The sequence below is a fragment of the Delphinus delphis genome, chromosome 12 (genome assembly GCF_949987515.2).
Source record: "Delphinus delphis chromosome 12, mDelDel1.2, whole genome shotgun sequence".
Lineage (NCBI taxonomy): Eukaryota > Metazoa > Chordata > Mammalia > Artiodactyla > Delphinidae > Delphinus > Delphinus delphis.
In genome coordinates, this window is record NC_082694.2 from 35,630,424 (window position 1) to 35,648,429 (window position 18,006).

At 46.2% G+C, this 18,006-nt stretch overlaps 1 protein-coding gene across 3 annotated transcripts in view; it reads right to left on the reverse strand.

Moving 5' to 3' along the window:
• The window catches only part of CEP68 (centrosomal protein 68), a 40,325-nt gene extending 23,406 nt beyond the window's left edge, over window positions 1-16,919 (reverse strand). For 2 of the 3 annotated variants that reach the window (XM_060026483.1, XM_060026482.1), the window contains exon 1: window positions 862-995. The gene's annotated coding sequence lies outside the window, so the exon portion shown is untranslated. Of the gene's footprint in view, window positions 1-861; window positions 996-13,451; window positions 14,326-16,878 lie in introns of those variants that run through there. The other variant, XM_060026480.1, reaches the window with a different exon arrangement.
• Window positions 16,920-18,006: the final 1,087 nt, after the last annotated feature.

An 18,006-nucleotide genomic window follows, 5' to 3' on the forward strand; every position in this document is an offset into this window, starting at 1 on the left:
CACCCTAGGTCCAGGAACATAAGGGTATTTATGAATGCCATCTATCTTTGTGCCCGCCTTCCCCCACCCACTCCAATGAATTCCCAGTGAGGTCCAAATTTGCTCTGGCACTAGCAGGTTTCCGCTCATTTTTATTACAAACAATACACCGAACCCAACCTAATAATTATAAAAGGCCTTGAAACAGGTTTTGGACTTGTGCCCCTGGGCTGAGAACCGTTCTAGCGATGACAGTTGGAAAGGGTGGCCCCTCCAGGCAAAAAAAGTGAGACAAATTGCTTTTTCCCCTCGGCAGCGGGGCTGCTGCATTCAAGGTGACCAGAAGGCATCGTTCGTCTCCATCTTAACAGTGGTAATGATCCTGAGCGGGTGAGAGAGGGTCTCTGCGGTAGACCAGGTACGGGAGCAGCGCGGGCCCCTAACTCCCGGGGAACCTGGGCCCGGCGAGCGCGCAGTGTAAACAAGATACGCCCAGGGCGAGGCCGCGAGGGAAAGTGAGTCCCCAGCAGCTGAGGCAGCCCCGCGGCGCAGCTGCTTCGACCGGAGGATGCGCGGACACGCGCGCTCCCGCGGCCCGGCCTCGCGGCGCTCAGGCTTTTCCAACGCCGGCCTCCCACCTCCGCGCCTAGACTCCCGGCCGCTAACCTCACCCGCCGTTTCGCCTGCAAAATGGAGTCTCAGGCACGAGGCGCCCCCGCCTCCGCGAAGCCTCTGCGCCCTTCCAGGCGGGGGACGCGAGGCCCAGAGGCCAGCCCGGCCCGCCTCCGCAGACCCCGAGAACGCAGGGCAGAGGGGGCCGGGCCAAAGGCCCCTGCGCCGCGGACCCCCAAACCCCGCGCCCGTACGCCGACAGCTACATACCGCGCCTCAAACCCTTCGGACTCCCGGACCGGGCCGGGGGCGAAAGCAGCCGCACGAAGCGGCCCCGAAACGGGATTCCCAGGTAGACACCGCCGCCCTCCCGCCGGAGTCCTGAACGCCTGGGGCGGGACCGAGTGATGACCACGCCCTTCGGGCCCGCCCTGCCTCCGCGCGGAGGGCGTCTTTGGAGCCGCGCGACCAATCCCAGCCGTCAGTCCGGAGGATTGACCAATGTACGACCCACTCCTGCAAGAAGAGCCCACCCCTGGCACCGTCTTGGCCTATGGGAGGTCTGACTTTATTGTATCTGCAGTCCTCCCTCGCCTTCCGCGCTCGCCGCTCGCTTTGCGTGTTTTGGAGCCAATGGGGTCGCAAGAGGGCGCGTAGTCCCGAGCAGCGAGGAGGGGAGGGTGACTTGGGGCGCTCTCCTTGCGAGCAGGCCGCAGCCGGAGGCATGCGTTCGTTGATTCATTTTGCGCAGAGCGCCGGGCAGTGTTCCTGGCGCGACGCTGCCAGGGAGGCGGTTCCACAGTCTTTGTGCGTCTGTTTACATTCGCATGTAAACAACCAGGCGTGAACCGAGGCCTGAACAGGTGCCACGGGGCACAAGCACCGGAGGAGGGCGAGGTCATCAGGTCGGGTGGTTAGAGACAGCCTTAGGGGGCAGGTGGGACTTAGGCAGGCTCGGAAAGGATGGGAGGGGTGTGGATAAATGAGCCAGGAGCTGCTTAGCGGCTCTCGGAGCAGCCTGGTCCGATGGGAAATCGGTAATGGAATTTGAGGGGAAGTGGGATCCAGCTCGTGGGAGGCTGTGATGCACATCTCCTTCCTCCACCTCCTCCTCCCCTCCGCTCCCGCCAGCATGAAGCCTGGGAGGATACTGGCACAGCTCTTTAGCTTGTACCACTCAGTGGAGTCCCACCGGGCTGGGATGGGGAAAGGATCACAAGGTAACCCCTCTCAGACCGGTCCTGCCTTCTGATGCTTTTACCTAGCAGCACTTTCAGCAATCTGGGTTACGTTGAATGCCTAGCCAGTTCGTAAAACATGTCCGTAAATGTCTGAACCCCAGCTGTGGGCAACTTGAATTCCAGAGTACAAATTAGTTACCGTGGAGCTCTTGGGCGTCAGAGAGCTTAGGACAGCACTCCCCAATCTTTTTGGCACCAGGGACTGGTTTTGTGGAAGACAGTATTTCCGGGGCGGGGGGGAGGGGGGTGGTTTCGGGATGATTCAAGCGCATTACATTTATTGTGCACTTTATTTCTATTATTATTACATTGAAATATATAATGAAATAATTAGACAACTCACCACAATGCGGAATCAGTGGGAGCCCTGAGCTTGTTTTCACTTGCGACTTACTGATAGGGTTTTGATATGAGTCTGCAAGCAATTGATTTATTATGGTCTGTGGTGCAGTCAAACCTCTCTGCTAATGATAATCTGTATTTGCAGCTGCTCCCCAGCGCTAGCATCACCACCTCAGCTCCACCTCAGATCATCAGACATTAGAGTCTCATAAGGAGCACGCAGCCTAGATCCCTCGCATGCGCAGTTCACAGTACGGTTCGCGCTCCTATGAGAATCTAATGCCGCTGCTGATATGACAGGAGGCACAGCTCAGGCAGTAATTCGAGCGATGGGGAGCGGATGTAAATACAGATCGAGCTTCGCTCGCTCGCCCGCTGCTCACCTCCTGCTCTGCGGTACCCGTCCGTGGCCTGGGGGTTGGGGACCCCTGGTTTAGGAAATAAAAGACTTGTTGGGTTTTCCAGAACCTGTCATGACAGCTGGAGGTTTTGTCTAATCCAAGGGTCACAAACTTTGACAGCAAGAGCAGAAACTAGCCCACAGATATTTTTATTTGGGCAGTCTGTTGATTTTATTTGCTTTTGTTTTCTTATTAAGAATTTAAATCCCACAAGCACTACTTCTGTATTAAGTAACAGCCACCCACTTCACACATTTATTACCTGCCTGACACTGAAAGATGTTTACGTTTGTGACCCCTGATCTTCTCTGAGTACACAGAAGACCTCTGGCGGTGTCACCTAATCCCACTGGTTGAGACTTGGGTCTTTCCCAGACAAGACAACCAGCTGGACAGAGAATGGGGCCAAGTCCAAATGGGTAACCAGGTCAAGCATAGAACCAGGGCACCAAATCCAAGTAAAGGGAACTTGAAAACAAAATCAAGCCCAAATGAATAAGCTCTCAAAAAGCCAAGGAAGTTATGGGTGGTGGAATTTGAGATAAGCAGACTATGAACATAAAAGTAATTCTGGGGGCTTCCCTGGTGGCGCAGTGGTTGAGAATCTGCCCGCCAATGCAGGGGACACGGGTTCGTGCCCCGGTCCGGGAAGATCCCACACGCCGCGGAGCAACTAGGCCCGTGAGCCACAACTACTGAGCCTGCGCGTCTGGAGCCTGTGCTCCGCAACAAGAGAGGCCGCGATAGTGAGAGGCCCGCGATGAAGAGTGGCCCCCACTCGCCGCAACTAGAGAAAGCCCTCGCACAGAAATGAAGACCCAACACAGCCATAAATAAGTAAATAAATAAAGCTGAGCTGATTTTAAAAAAAAAAGTAATTCTGAAGTTAGCAAAAAAGCCGCCCGGTATACCTGCTGTGTGTCAGATCCCAGGTCAGATCCCATCCTGATCTCCTCAACCAGATGTGCACTCTCCCTCCTTTGAACTCTGCAGCATCTGTGTTCACCTTTCCCATAGCCTTTATAGTTTTCTACCCTGTATGGTTTCCTTATCCGTAAGATGGCATAGGATGGATGGCTCCTGAGGTTCCTTTCAGCTATGACGTTCTGTACTTTTGTGTTGTGAGCATCTTTTGCTTTTGCCTGACAAGTGATCTTTCCTTTGAGGAATTGTCTGAAATCCCCTGGACCAGATTATTCTTTAGGGGCGTCTCATTTCTCTCATTTCTCCTTCCAAGGCAGGAAAGGTGGAGAGTGAGCAGGCTTGGCCAATTATAGTCTCCTTCCTCTTCTCCACAGAGACCCAACCTGAGATGGTCTGAACCCTTGCCTGGGATTTTAAAGAATGAGGCTGGCAGAGAGTTTATTTCCTCAGGTGCCTCTAAGCTTAAGCAAAGTAAACCTAGAGCTGTGTATGGTTATATTCCTTATTATCAGAAAACCTGGGGGACCAGGTCTGGAAATGGTAGAAATCCAGGAAGGTCAGGCAGCAAGATACTCAGCCCAAGTCAAGCTGCTTGAGCTGCTCTGGTTAGGGTGTATGCGTGTACTTTTAATGCCACCATGAATTATTTTTCAACTCTTCTGTGATGTTAGGTATTCACTCCAGATTCAAGTTTTGGGCAGGACCATTGACTTGTCTAACTGTAGGTCATGTTCCTGTATTCTAACTGCCAACAAGCAAGGAGAGTTCTGGTTTCTACTGTGGCTTGTACTGGATCAGTTGGCTTCTAGTGTGGGAGGAGGGGCCCAATTTCCTTCCAAGACTCGGAGTAGGGGGGTTCCCTCCAAATTAGAAGGATATTCAGGTGCTGGCAGCCAAAAAGACCTCCAATATAGTCCATCTCTTAGGCTGCACAATGCAACCATCTCTCCTACAACAACAACAAAAATGCACTCATGCCCTCCTCAAAGGAGAACAGTTCAAAGTCTCATCAGTCATTTTATCTGGCCCCAAGTCCAAGTCTGCAGGTGACGGTCCATTTGAGACAGGCTGGGACCTGGGACTTGGGACCCTGTACTGCAGTGCTGGCACCTAGACATCTCCTTGAGCAACAGAATACAAAGAAACTATAAGGGACTAAAAATAACTGTGTGCATGAGTAGTTGGGGCAAATTATGAACAACAAAATACAAAAAAGGCCCAAACCCAGCTGCCTCTTCTGAGGTGCCAGGAGCAAAAGCAGGGTGCCACGCATGATCCCTGCACACAGCACCACCAAGGGGGTGGCCAGGCCACCTAAGCCACGCCTCCGGCTCCCACCGACCCACTCCAATCCTCACTCCATTTGAGGAACCAGGTCGCCCCACCTCAGGGAGTGAGCAAGGGAATCTTTTACTTGTTTTTGCTCCCTTGTGCTACAGCAGGAGTCCCAGTAAAGCCTTGCCTGAACTCCTCATCTGTTCTCTTATAAATTTCTAGTGATTGAAGAGTCCAAGAACCCAGGTTGGTAACACATCCTTCTTCTAAGTTTTCATCATCATCCTATCTCAGTGTTGTAATATGTAGACTAAATTTTGGAATTAACTATCACTAATAAACTTTAAATACAATAATGAAGAGAAGGAAGATGAAAGAAAAAGACAGTCACTAAAAACTTTACATTTATAAATGCAGCAAGAAAGGAAATACAAGTAGAGGCCACAATCCTCATTTTTGAAACTAGTCATGAGGCTCTATTTGCATTTATGATTCCCCATCTTCAATACCTATTCCAGGTTTCCAGTTACCTTCAAGCTGCCCAGGATTCTTTCCTGGTGGGGTTAACTAAACTTTCATTCTTGAGGAATCCTACTTGGTGAGCCTGCCTATATGTAGTACAGTACCTTTCCATTCACTTGTATCCCTGGTGTGGGGGTGATGAGGTGTCCCAGGAGACCTACTGGGTTCCAGTCATACCCCTCCTGCCTCTATCCCCTTGATAGTCAGGACCAGGTACCAGCCAACACTGTAACCTCCAGTGGCATGAGGAGACCACATCAGTTTCCAGTTAATAGGAGCCATTGCTGTAAGGCTCTGGTGAAAGTATTGCACTTGAATATCTAAATCAGCTGATTTGAGTAAAAGGGAAGCATGAATTTCGGAGGAGAATCAGTAGGAATAATCTGAGAGGTGCCACACCCACTTTCACCAGTGAACCAGTTGGTTCACTGACATTTGCATTCTGCTGAGGAAGAAAACTCTATTCGTCCTTGGTTCGGAACATACACTTCACCTAGCAGGACAGTACTACAAACTCTCAGAGTACTGTCTCCTGGCTGGCACGTGAACTGATCTTTTTTTGAAATTACATTCTTATGTTATTAAAGTAATATATGCACGTATTCTTTTTAAAAATCATGTAATACTAGAAGATTAATAAGACAAAGGAGTCCACTGCCCATTCCGCCCCCTTAGTCTCCTTTATTAGAGGCTTTCATTTTCAAAATTTTAGCTTTCTCTTCTATTATCTTCATATTTATAAATAACATACTCATTGTGTTATTATTGATTTATGAATTTGATACCCGATCTGTTGACTTTTTGTTATATGAGAATTTAACCCTTTCCCATTTTCTCTCATCCACCTTTTATTTGCTATATCACAATCTTTATAATTTAAGATAGACACCATTTGAATAGACACCACTTATATCATTATGACTTTGTAAATATTGTTTACTGCTGAGCCAAGTTCTATACCATGGTTATATTTTCTTTATCTTAAAACTTTTATTTTCCCTGGAGTTAATGATTTTTTCCCTGCATAGATTTCATTGTATCTCTACTTATTTTTTCCATCAAATGTGTCATATTTCTACCATTGTTTTAAAATGCTCACACTCATCACATATTCTTCCATGGCCATTTTCCCCTAGAGATTTTCTTCCTAAGAAATCTTCCTCTCTTCCTTGCTTGCTTGTTTACTTCCAACCTCTTGCTCCAACCTTGACCTATTATTTTACCTTAGGCCTCCTATACTGTAATCTCCCCTCACTAGAAAAACTTGTTATTTCTGGTTCATGAAGATCCAAGACTTTCTGAAATAAACAGAAAACAGCAAACACCATCCATATAAATCAACTATAAGAAGAAAATAACAACCCTTTTCAGCTAATGAAAATACAACCAAAAAATAGGGGGAAACTGCAACACAGCACTCAACATGAATTAAATATCATTTGGTAAGCAACTGCAGCTACAAAGAACATAAAAAATCATACACTGAAAAGCTCAAGATAGAAATGGACACAAAACAGAAAGCTGAGAAATGAGGATTGACTGATTCAGAAAAGAAAAAGAAGAACAAAATAATAATCTTGGGCTTCCCTGGTGGTGCAGTGGTTGAGAGTCCGCCTGCCGATGCAGGGGACACGGGTTTGTGCCCTGGTCCAGGAAGATCCCACATGCCGCAGAGTGGCTGGGCCTGTGAGCCATGGCCGCTGAGCCTGCGCGTCCAGAGCCTCTGCTCTGCAACGGGAGAGGCCACAACAGTGAGAGGCTCGCATACCGCAAAAAAATAAATAAATAAAAAAATAATAATCTTTATATGGTGTCTAAGGACAAATGGGTTAGACTAAGAATTCAGTAAGGAACATTGAGAAAAAAAATTAACACAGGAGAACCAAAAATAAATTTGGAAAAGTAAACAATCAGAGAAAAAGTGAGAAACACAGAAGATAGACAAAGAAGAGCCAACATATGTATCATCAGGGTCCCCAGAAAAGAAAAACAAACAAAAACACCCATGAAACTATAATACAAGACAATTTTCTGGAAATAAAATAAGACATGAATTCCTCAAAGGGACCAAAGGGACCTGGGGAAAAAATGGACTCAATATCATTAGCCTCAGGGAAATGCAAACCAAAATCACAATGAAATATCACTTCACGTCCACTAGGTTGGCTATAATAAAAAAGGCAGGTAATAACAAGTGTTGGTGAGGATATGAAAAAATGGAACTCTCATACACTGCTAATAGAAATGTAAAATGGTGCAGCCAATTGGGAAAACAGTCTGGCAGCTCCTCAAAAGGTTAAACATAGATTTACCATATGATCCAGCTGTTCCATTCTTAGGTATGTTCCCAAGAGAGCTTACAATATGTTCACATAAACACTTGTACATGAATGTTCATCTCAGCGTTATCCATAATAGTCAAAAAGTGGAAACAACTCAAATGTCCATCAACTGATGAGTGGGTAAATAAAATGTGGTATATCTGTAAAATGGAATGTTATCTGGCAAGAAAAAGAATGAAGTACTGATGTATGCTGCACAACATGGATGAACCCTGAAAACATAGTTGGAAGAAGCCAGTCACAAAAAAACCCACATATTATATGATTCCGTTCATATGACATGCTCAGAATAGGCAAATCTATAGAGGCAGAGAATAGATTAATAGTTGCCTAGGGCTAAGGAAATTGGGGAGAATTAGAAGTGACCACTAATGGGTAACAAGTTTCTTTGTGGAGTGGTGAAATATTCTAAAAGTGATTGTGGTGATGACTGCACAACTCTGTGAATAAACTAAAAACCATGGAATTGTACATTGCAAATGGGTGAGCTGTATGGTAGGTGAATTACATCTCAGTAAAGCTTTAAAAAAAAAATGGATACAGGAGTCAGCTTCAAAGAGTTTGTCATTGGCCAAATTTGGGACAATTTGCACATCAAAAAGAATAATGTTAATCAATTATAATAATTTAAAAAATACGTCCATTGTAATTCTTGCACAAACAAAACATAACAAAAAGGGGAAGAAAAAGAAAAGTTCACCTTTACAAAGTGGTAAGTGTACAAGGAATAAGAAAATAGATAATCACCATTTGCAACCCCAAATGTAATAATTAACCAAGTCAAGGATTATTAATGAATGCTAAAACTATTGGGAAAAGTTGTTGGGGAACAGGATATTCACACAGACTCCAAGCATCACCCCACAGATTACTTATTAATTACAAGAGGAAAGTTATGCATTCATAAAGGATAAATCAAGCAGTCATCACCATACCCAAGTGACCAAAATCACTAACAATGGGACTACCAAATTTGTGCCTCCTAAGAAGTATTTTTTCCAAAAATATTTAACCTAACTTCCCACTACAGGAAATACAGTGGATACTTGGACAAGTTTAATACCACCATAAGGAAATAATTGTCTCCAGAATATGGGATGTTCTACAAAACAATTGGCCTAGACTCTCCAGAAATGTCAAAGGTATGAAAAAATAGAAACAGATGGTATCGGGATAAACTGTTCTAGATTAAAAGAGACTAAATAGATTAAACAACCAAAAAACAATATGGGAAACTCAACTGAAAACTGGAGCAAAATGAAAAAAGAGCTATAAAAGATTTTAGGGGGAAAGTTGGAGAGAGTTGAATTTGGGCTGATATTAGATTATATTATAGCACTATTATTAAATTCTGGGGGAGTGATATTATAGCACTATTATTAAGATTGTAGTTATATAGGAAAATGTCCTCCTTGTTAGGAGACACATGCTGAAGTAATTAGAGGTAAATGTCTTGATGTCTATAACTTATTTTTGGTTAACAAAAAAAGTATATGTGTGTACCTATAGCTATATAAAAATAGCAACTGTTAACAATCAATGAATCTGTGGTTGGCAGCCTTTAAGATGGCATGCAATGAATCCTGTCCTTCCCCCGTGAAATTCACACCCTGTGTAATCTCTTTCCTTGAGTATGAGCTAGAGTTAGTGATTGGCTTCTGCATGTGGCAGAAATGATAGGATGTCACCTCTATGCTTGGGTCACAAAAAGACTGTGGCTTCTGTCTTGGACATTCTCTCTCCCTCACTTGCTCGGATTGAAGCTGGTTGCCATGCTGTGAACCACTCCATGGAGAAGTCCACGTGACAAGGAACTTAGGGAGGCCTCCAGCCAACAGCCAGTGAGGACCTGCGACCCTCAGTCCAACAGCCCATGAGGAACAGAATCCGACCAACAACCACATGAGTGAGCTTGAATACAGACCTTTCCCCAGACCAGCCTTCATGGGAGTCTGAAGACCTTGACTGCAGCCTCATGAGAGACCCTGAGCCAGAGACACCCAGCTAAGCTGTGCCTGGGGCCCTGACCCACAGAAACTGTGACATGATAAATATTTGTTCCTTTAAGTAGCTGTTTTGGAGTCATTTGTTTCACAGTGACAGAGAACTAATTCACTAAGTAAAGGATACACCTATTGTACTCTTTTAATATTTCTGAGCATTTGCAGTTTTTCTCACCACAGGGACACTCTGGCCTGCACACTGCTGTTGGCACCATGGCCCTGCATACTGAATCCAGCCACTGCTGACATTTGATGTTCCTGCAGTAAATTATTTCTCAACGGATTCACTAGCAGGATCGTCCTGTGCCCAAGCTCAAGCTTCCAGGTGTAGGGCCAGAAACGACCTGGCTTTCTCAGCTTCCACAGTGGGAACTGTGTTCCTGCCTTCTGCCAGGACTCATACAATGGGGGATTCCTCTCAGATGGGAAAGTTATTCAGATGCTGGGTAGACCAAAAAATAATAATGACGGGGAGGTGGAGGAAAAAAAGGGGAAAAGAAAGAAAAGGAGAAAGGAGGGAAAAAAGAAGATGGGTGGGGGGGAGGAGAGAGAGAGGAGAAGAGAAAACACCTCCTGTACTTTCTTCTGCTCCCCAACTGTCTGGAAAGCTTACCTGGAGGTCAGGGCTGGAGGTGAAGATGGGATAATTGATCATATACACATGTAAAAATTAATAAGCAGAAACCTCAATTAAATAATTTGGAGACCAGAATGGGGAGCTCTCACACCCTGCAACCATAGCGGAGCCCAACAGGAAGAAGAAAGACTCCTCTTCTTTCCTGGGAAGGAAAAGCCATGGACTCTGTTTACTACAGCTCTCCCCACTTCCTTTTCCCTTCTATGAAAGTGTTCTCCTTCCCTTGCCGTGGGAAACTTGCACGGCAGGTTTGCAGACCCTGACTTGCAAATTTTGACTGATCCTGAATAAACCCATCTTTGCTGGAGAAAAATCTGGCAGTCTATTTGTTTTAGATCAACAGACGTGATATAGCAAAAGCTACAGACAGGAAAGAGACTTCCACAGGCGTGGAAGAGATTAGAAAGCTGGAAATGCAGAGGGCCACTGCTGTAATAATATCTATTCCTTCAACCATTTTTACCTCTTCCCCTTCCTCAAGCAGGTAGCAGGCTCTGTGTTTACTTTCCTCAGGGGAGGTTTGTGGTGAGATGAAAGAAGTTGCCTAGGAAACATTCCATTCCTGGCTTTGTTTTCAAAAGTCTAGCCCCCCTGAGGTGATTTAGTGCACAGTGGGGAGAGGAGACAGGAAATGGCTTTACGGGAGCAGAGGCACTGGTGAGGTTTCTTGGGCTTCCCTGTTGGCGCAGTGGTTGAGGGTCCGCCTGCCGATGCAGGGTTCGTGTCCCGGTCCGGGAAGATCCCACATGCCGCGGAGCGGCTGGGCCCGTAAGCCATGGCCTCTGGGCCTGCGCGTCCGGAGCCTGTGCTCCGCAACGGCAGAGGCCACAACAGTGAGAGGCCCGCGTACCGCAAAAAAAAAAAAAGATGTCCTCTGGCTGGGGGAAGGGTCCAGGCTCCTGCGACAGCCAGGACCTGTGCCCTGCTCCCTGACAACACCCCAGGGGCTGGGTGACCTCGGAGGGAACAGTGAGGGGTTTCCAACCTCACCAAATCTCCACATGCGCCCAGGGTGACATGTAAGCTAGTGGCTCCTCGAACTGAGGGAACCAGGTAAACTGAGACTGGGGGCCTTGGCAGTGACGAGGGATGACCCATAATGGCAGGGTGTTCCAAGGGCCTCCCAAGGATGGCCTGAGACAGACCTTCCTGTTTGGAGGTGAAATTAACTTGATTTAGATAATTTATTCCATAATGGAGTTTTTAAAAACTTGGAGGGGATTAATGCGCTACCTCAATAATACTGCCCTGACCATCTCTGTGCACTTAGTTTTTTCTATCTATGGGATGCTTTTTGAAAGGTAGATTCACAGAAGTAGAAGAATTACTGATTGAAAGGGTATCGACATTTTTAAGGCTCTTGATACATATGACCTAAATGTCCTCCGGAATCTTTGTGACTTTTCAGATTTAGATTTTAAAACTAGGACCTCTCCTCAGTGCGGTTGGGTGGGAAGGGACGGGAAACCTGTTGGGAGGCTCTTGCAGTATTTCATATGAGACATGAGGAAGGGCCAAAGTAATATTATGGCAGTGGGGAAAGAGGAAGGGACAAATTCCAGTGCCATTTAGGAGGTGATGTCAGTAAACCATCTCCGCCTATCGGTGAAGGAGAGAGAGTAATCAAGAGCAACTTACTAATTTCCAGTTTCAAAACTGGGTAGATGAAAATCCTATCAATCAGGAAGCAGTGAGCTTTGGTGGAAAGAGCCTGTGTCATGGATCTAATGGACCTAGCTCAAATCCCAGCCCTCCACCCCCCACTAATTAGCTGTGTGGCCTTGGGCAAGTTACTGAAACTCTCTAAGCCCACACGCCTAGATTTCCTCACTTGTGAAGTGGCCATAGTAACATATGTTAGTCTCCTGGGTTACTGTAAGGATTAGACATGAAAATGTTTTTAAAGCGCCTGGCCTATTGTGGCTTTGAAGAAATGAAAGAAAACCGATTATATGGATAGAAGAGGATATAATCACTTGGAGAATAAAGAATATATGTGGTTTGAGAGGAATTGTGTTTAAGATGTCTGCAGGAGGTTCCATGCAGTAGAGTTTATCTTGGTATACTATTTTAAGAGACTCATGTGTATGAGGAGGACTAGAAAAGAGGGGGTGGTGATCCTGCTACCCTTGGGCAATGGTACAGTTCTCAAGTATGACCACAAGGTGAAGGCCCTTTTGTGCAAAAAGCTCCTTAGACTGTTGACTGGTGGGGTGGGAGCGCCATATTCATCTGCCAAACATCCATGGAGATGTTCTCTGTTCTGGGCTCTGCCTTCCAGAAGCTTCCTGACTTGTATAGTGGGGGCTTCAGCTTGGTGGGAGGACAGTGAGTTTCTCTTTTTACCACTGTAGGCTTTTAGACCTTTACCTAATCAGGGAAATTTTCCTTCCAGGTTGGTCACTGATATATCTGACCAGGTGTAGAGTGAACTGCAAAACTGAGTTCCCTAAGCCTGAAGTCCTTTTTTGTTTCTGACAATGCACTTAGAAAAAAGATAACATTTAACAGAACTCAAGAGATTTCCTGGGGCTTTCTACCAAAGCTCTTCCCTACCTTCCAGTCCTTTAAAAAAAAAAAAAAAAAAAAAAAAAACCCAGGACACTGACCCATTTGAAAAGTGCAAATCTGACCAAAGGCACAGATCTTCCCTGTAGAGAGTGTTGGGGGACAGTAAACCTCTCCTATCTAGAGAAAATAAAATGCCTTATTAATAGGAAGTACAGTGTTATCAGCATTATTAGTCTAACTGTATGTTGAAGAAGATGGATTTATGAGTTGTAATCCAAACAGCAACTTTAGTTTTAAATCCCATTATCCCTTTTGGGAGTGGGGTGTAAGTAATTTTCCCCCTTCATCTGCATTAAACCCTGCAATCCCCAGTATTATCCTAGTTACTTTAAGTAAAAAGAGGTCATCACTCTACATCATAAACAGGCTCAGTTTAGCCATTGAGATGTCAGTCCTAAAGAATCAGAACTCCAAACATTGTTTTAAGCCTTCTCCCCTCTCCCTACAAGGGCGCGCTATGCAGTGTGTATCGGGGACGGAGGCGTCTGTCTCCTCCTGTCCCCAGCTCCAGGCAAACCCCCTCCACCCCAACTTTCTAACTCTGCTTTTGGACCCTCAGGATTACAGGAGGTGGGAGGGGGCCAGGTACATTTTTACTCAACTGGTACTGTAGTAGGATGGCTTCCTGCTCTTCAGGTCTGGAGGTGTTTAAAGCTGATTTTCTCATGGAGTTCTCTTTCAAGAATCCCAACACTGCTGGTTTCACCTGAGTTCTCTTGACCTGGGAATTCAGCAGTTTATTTGCTCCCTCCACAGTCCCTAAGAATCCACTTCAGTCTTCTTTTGGCTGAGGTTGCAATGTTCCTCTAGACGGCCCCATTGGTGGTGGTCTAAGACAACCCCAGTGGCTCTCTTTCTCTCTGCTACCATCAGGTCCACGAGACACACTCTCACTCTACGTGGCCTGAGAAACTGGGCGTCAGGTCCATCCCAGGGCAGAGGCAACTCTTCTTCATTCTCCTCCCAAAGCAGCTCGTCAGCCCACCTCTTGCCTCTAGATTTCCTGAGTGAGGGCGAGACACTCATCCGCTCTGCCTCCGTAGCTGCAGGGCACACGGATCCGGGTTTCTAAGGGCTCTGGTTGAAGCCCCTGTTGCTTAGCCTGGGCAAAGGCAGGCACTGCCCTACCCCATCAGTCAGGGTCCAGTCAGGAGTCAGAAACCACATCTGTTATTTTAACCGAGAGAATTTAACGTGAAGAATTGCTAACGAGGTATTGAAGAACCGAAAAAGCAAAAGAGCGTGAAGATATCATGGAGGTGGCAACGACAGGAAGCCTAAGGCTGGAAGCACAGAGAAGCCGTTGGAATTATTTACCAGGAGAAGCTTGTTGGAGGGGCCAGCAGAGCTGAAACTCAGACCTCTGAGGACGGGGTGCCAGCCAGCTGGTGCTGCATGCCCAAGGGGGTGTGATTAGCTGGATCAGAGGTGGAAAAACTGTACGTTGGAACCAACTGCTGCTACTGGAACGAACTGCTGCTGCCAAGGTGAAGAAGCATCTTTAGGGTGATGGCAACAGAAACGATAAGCAGACGGAGGGGAAGAGCCCTTCCTCCCGCTCCAGCCTTGCGAGCTCCTCTAACGCCCCCTATTGGCAGAACCTAAAAGGAGCAGCTGGCAAAGGAGAGTCCCCACCAGGAATCACAAAGCCTAGTGCAGAGGGTGGGTCTGAAGCTGAGAGACCCTAGCTTAAACACTGCCACATCCTTTCTTTGTTACTCTAAAGAAATGCTCCAGAAATTATTCTCATTTCCAACCACCAGTACTCTCCGATACACTTGATCTGGGTAATTTGTCTAATAGATCTCAGTCCTCTACTTTGAAAATCCTACAAATTATTCTAACTCACAACACACATTAGTATCCAAAATCTATTGTATCTTGGTGCCTCCACTGAAACTTCTAATTTAATGTCCATTACAATAATACTAGCTAACATTTCATAGGCATCTACAAGGTACCAAGCAGCACTAAGGAATTTACATATTAATAAATCTCATTTAATCACCAACAGTTTTACTATTATCATTAAATACTATTATTGATCTTCATGTACTTTTTCATCCCCATGTTATAGATGAAGAAACTGAGGCACACAGAGATTAAGTAACGTGCCTAAGACCATACAATAAGTAAGTGATGGAGCCAAGGTTCAAACCCAAGCAACCTGGTTCCACAACCTGCAGTCTTAGTCACTATGTTGATTGTGTTGTAGACTGAATGTATCTGTTCCCCCACCCCCAATTCATATGTTGAAGCCCCACCCCTCAGTGTGGCTGTACTTGGTGAAAGAAAGTGATAACAGTTGAATGGGATAATAAGGATGATCTGATAGGATTAGTGTCCTTATAAGAAGAGACACTGGAGAGCTCTCTCCCTCTCCCTCCCTCCCTCTCTCCCTCCCTCTCTCTCTCTCTCTCTTTCTTTCTCTCTCTTTCTGGATGCACTAAGGAAGGACCAGATGAGCACACAACAAGAAGGTGACTGTCTACAAGCCAGAAAGAGAACACTTACCAGAAACCAAATCGACCAGTACCTTGATCTTGGACTTCCCAGCCTCCATAATCAGGAAAGTAAATTTCTGTTATTTAAGCCACCCAGTCTGTGCTATTTTGTTATAGCAGCCTGAGTAGACAAGCATGGACTGATAGTTTTATTATGTAACTTGAGTTTATTGGTTTCCAAGGGAATAAATGTATTCAAAATAAGGCATCATTAGTAGTCCCCAGCTAATTTCATGTCCCTCATATTTTGATGGTCAGACTGTTTCCTTCCACTCCTGGAATAGCTGAGTCACTGCCAGGAGAAAGGGAGTGTGAGATGAGGTTATGTCCAGACTTCTATGACAGTCTGTTAGGAGCACCCAGCTTCCTCAGCACACGGAGTAGCGCTCGGATGTGCTGCTGACTGTTGCGGTGATTATTACAGCCAGGTGGGCAACCATTTGGTGCTTCATGGGAGGACACCGTAAGTGGGAACGGCTTAACCTGGGCAGGAGAGGGGCTTAGCAGGGTGCAGGATCAGATTCCACGGCAGCCACAGAGCCCTCAGCCTACTTCTGCAGGTGAGTCCCATCTAGCCTTTCTCCTGCCTTGTGGTGACTGATCTTTCAAGCTATCAAGTTAAGCACAATGACATGTACCAGCCTCAGTGCCCCCCTCTCCACAGCACCCCAAAGAAACCATAAAGAAAATAATTATTATAAGCACATTTCAACTTTTCATGCCTCACCATTGCCAATTGCAGGAGCTCCCAGACCCTTGACCTGGAAGAAGTTCTAGGGCTTTCACTCTATAATCCCAACTGACCTTTCCAGTATCTTCTCCTAATACTTTTCTACTCGACCTATAGGTTCTAGCCAACTGCCTACCCAAACATAGATCCCTAAACATGTTCCTCATTTTCCTACCTTTGTCTTGCTTATCCTGTTCCCTATTTCTGGAAAGTTCTTTTCCCATGTCTGCTTGTTGAAATCTCAATCATATTCAAAGACTCATTACATCTGGGAGGGCTCTTTATGTTTCAGGTGACACTCAGACAATAAAGGGAATCTATTTGCTCATATAAGTGAGAAACACAGAGGTATATGGCTTCAGGTGATGCCTGATCCAGCAACTCAGCACCACAAGTGACGTGGTTTTGCTCTATCCTTCTTTTCTGCCTCTTGCAGGATCAGCTTGTCTTCACACACCCTCTCTTCCCTGTTGGCTCCCCTCTCCCCTCTCCTAGTGGTGGTAGGTGTCCTCCATGTCTTTGGAGGCTGACCTGGATTACATTAGTGGGCTCCTGTGTTCTCTGCCTCCCACTTGGGCTTGGCCAGTGTAGAGCACCAGCAAGGGCTCAGAAGATGGTTGGGGTGTTTATCACACCTCTGTCTTTCATGGGGCACATCCCTCCCTGATGAGGTGACGGTCTCTATACAGTACGCGCTGTCTCTGCATTCCAGTAACCATCCTCTGTGGGTCTAGAGTAGTAACGGCCCCAAGATACTTTACTATTCCTTGAGTTTTCCCTGCACTTTGCTCCTACCTTTGTAAATAGGCCATTAATTAATTGCTTCTCAAACTGCCCCACGGAGTGTGCCTTCTATTTCCTGCTGGGATCTTGACTGATATAGCAGGCTTTCCCCTTCCATGGTAGCAAAGTGATTTGCAGCAGTCCCACATCATATATCTTCACCCTGCATGGTTCAAGGGAGGGAGCAGTTCTCATTTAGCTGCTTCCATAAAAGGAAGATGAAGCTTCTTGCCTGGAAGCCCAGCACATATCTTCATATTCTTTGGCTTCCACTGTATACTCATCCACTCATGAACCAATCACTGTGGTGGTGGTGGTGATGGTGATGAGAACGGAAATGTGCTGATCCAGCTAAACGAATAAGAGTCTTCCCTGGTGCTGAGGTTGAGGTCATTTCAACCCAAACCCTGTGCCTGAAATAGATGAGGGGCGATGCCCTCAAAACAAAACAAAGGTGCGGCTGTCCTACATGGAAAGAGGAGGGGATGCAGCACACTCGCCCCAATGCCATCTCTTTCTTTGAAGCCTGTGATGGTAAAATTTACACGTCAACTTGACTGGGCTGAGGGATGCCCAGAGAGCTAGTAAAGCATTATTTCTGGGTGTGTGTCTAGGAGGGTGTTTATGGAAGAGACCAGCATTTGAATAGGTAGACTGAGTAATACACATTCTATTATCTCCTATTGGTTCTGTTTCTCTGGAGAACTCTGATGAATACAAAGTCTGTCCTTATTTCCCCAAGAGGATATGATGTAATGGCCAGCATGATAGGTGTGGTTCTTGCCCTCATGGAGCTTACAGTGTAGTTAGGGAGACAATTTACATTACGCTAAGTGCCAGAAAGGAAACAAATGAGGTGCTGAGAGAAGAAAAATATTGATGACCTACTTTAGGTGGTGTGGTCAGGGAAAGCTCCTCGGAGGAGGTGACATTAGCCGAGCTGGAGAGTTGAGGAGCCAGCAAGGGCAGGGGGAAGGCAGGAATTCCAGGCATCCTGATGTGCACAGGCTTGTGAGTGGGTAAGTGCCAGGTGCGTGAGGAAACTACACAAGGCCAGGTGGCTGGAGTGAGGTGGGCAAAGGGCACAGCTGCCTGGATGAGACAGGAGAGGTAGCAGGGCTTCCTGAATCAGGGTGTGGA